The following is a 2,500-nucleotide window of genomic DNA, read 5'->3' on the forward strand; positions in this document are numbered from 1 at the left end:
TAGAGCCACATTTATTATAGAATCTTTTTCCCATCTCTACAACAAAGCAATTTTTTTTAGGAAATCACTGTTTTGCTGCTTCAGCTGCGCGGCCGCGACTGCAGTGGCGGGAAAATGAAGCGATTCTATTGGTCATACGAGTTTTCTTCACCAGAGAAGCTTGAAACGATATTTGTCACTAGTGAAGAAAAAAAATGTTACCAATAAATATAGATTACTTCATGGTTGGTGAGTGCGTATAAGTACAGAGATCATAAAGTTAACGAAGTAAGTGTTAATCGAGAGGCTATCAAACCACCGATCATGAACAAAAGTCCGAAACAAATAGCAAAATATTTTTGAAATGAAAGAAATCTTTACCTTCTATACCTCGCTTGAGCATTTTTAAAACTTTTTTAACATCTTCTGAAGTACTTTTGTGGAGAAAACTAAGCAATAAAAGATCAAAAACTTTGATAACCATACACCGAACGGCCGCCATGTTTACAAATTTTACTGCCGCTGTCGGTGCACAGGCCACCCGCGCCAAAGTTCAACATCATATTAGCCATTCAAAAGGCTGATACGACAATTTTCCACCAGTGAAAACAACGATATAGCCAATCAGTCTGTCGATACGTGGTTTTTTCACTAGTGAAAAAAATCCTATGACCAATCAGCTGGCTTCTCTAGCGCAAGAGACTATTTTTATCTCGATCCTTTTTGGCGCCTAAATCTCGGTACGTATATAATAAGAATACTTCTTGTCAGTGAAAAACGATTTTTACATCACTGGTTTAATGGAGTGAGTAAATCGCAATACTTTTATAATATTGAAAAGTATCCGGATACGTGAGGACAGGGCTCATATAAAACACCTTATATAGTGTCACTAATGCATTTTGGGGGAGTTTCAAGAGAACATTTGAGCTCAACACGGCCACAAAGATTTCGGAATATTTTGATCTACACTATCCTAAAATTAGTTGTAGAGAATTTAACACATGTCTAACGTCAACTTTAAATGTCTTAAAGGAAAATTCTTCTCTGTAGATGAAGAAAAATGGCAAGACCGTTCGCACACAGACAATTTAAAAGATTTAATTTAGCCTAAATTGTTCAAAATTGTAATCCATTGTCATCCGAGCCGTCCACACCGAAAAAGCCTTGCAAACAGTTTTAAGACACAAATATACCAATAATTCATAAAAATGGGCCGTTTCTGAAAGGCTTTGTGTCATACAATTAAAGCTTTTGATTGTTCAAAACATGCTACAGTATCCGTGACCGAGCCGCTTTGTTAATAATAATAATAATAATAATAATAATAATAATAATAATAATAATAACAATCATATATTATTATTATTATTCTTGATATTGTTAATAGTTTTATTATTTATTTATTTATTTATTTATTTAAGCAACATGACAGATTCGAGACCCATAATAACACACTCTGAGCAAACCCACACATTTGGAGAATTTTGTCAACACGCCTGCGCCTTGGGTCCTCTTGGCTTATCAAGGGAGAGTATTACCGCACGCGTTTTAGTTGGTCCGTATGTGGCTATTCAATATCGCCTGGAAATTTTGCAAGTTCCAGAGGAGGAAATTTGGAGCTGTGTCATGTCTCCCACTGCAGATGGCTTTGCTATTGTAAGTCAGCTGACGTTATACGTTCACTTTATTTTTGTACGGTCGATGTTTTCTTAATCACGATCGTGGAAGTTGATACTGTACTGAGGTAAATTTAAAGAAGGCTACACTTGATTAATTAGTACATTTTTAATGAAGGGGGAGCGGGGAGGGGCGTCTCGCTCAGGAGTGTCAATTGCAGATTTTTGTTTCACTTAAAAAGCTTGGGACAGAAAGTCATTTTTTTTCCCATTCTGAAAGGGAACTTTACTAAAAAGCCATGACACTCTGTGGGTGGTCTAGACCAAACAGAAATCTAAAGCAGTAATCGTTAACATATTGAGCGCAACCATTATAGCTTTGATTTAAATGGTTGTTTTAGTATGATATCCTTTAATTTTGGTGTTTGATTACCATTTTTTGATTTTCCGTTGAGCATCACCATCACTTTTCCACCGGCCCCAATCGTTCTTAGAGATTTTGCCAGTCTCTGCTTGTTTACATGGCGCCCAGGGAGTTCGGGCATCATATCATATCATATCATACACCTTTATTTACCCTCGGATTTTTAGAGTAGCTTGGTGTAGCTAATATCTCCGAGCATTTACCCTCCAAGCCATAATACACCACAGAAGACATACCACAACACCGGGAACTACATGCCCTGCTCTTTGCGACAAGTGTGCGGGTTCTTTTACGTCCCACAGGATTCTGAACATTGAAGGGTTGTGAGACGGGACCTCCGGCTTCTCGTCCTTATCGTCCAAAGGCAGCACTTTCTCCTCAGTTATTTAAAGACCCTGAGTGTTGGTCCGGCCGGAGTTGAGCTCACGACCTCCCGCGTGACAGCCCGGTGCTCAACCAACTGAGCCACCGGTGCGCG

The 2,500-nt window shown here is 38.6% G+C and overlaps 1 pseudogene; it reads left to right on the forward strand.

Moving 5' to 3' along the window:
• Positions 1-1,390: 1,390 nt before the first annotated feature.
• Positions 1,391-2,500, forward strand: part of LOC138054624 (uncharacterized) — an 11,607-nt pseudogene continuing 10,497 nt past the window's right edge.

The sequence above is a fragment of the Montipora capricornis genome, chromosome 6, assembly GCF_036669925.1.
Source record: "Montipora capricornis isolate CH-2021 chromosome 6, ASM3666992v2, whole genome shotgun sequence".
NCBI classification, from domain to species: Eukaryota; Metazoa; Cnidaria; class Anthozoa; order Scleractinia; family Acroporidae; genus Montipora; species Montipora capricornis.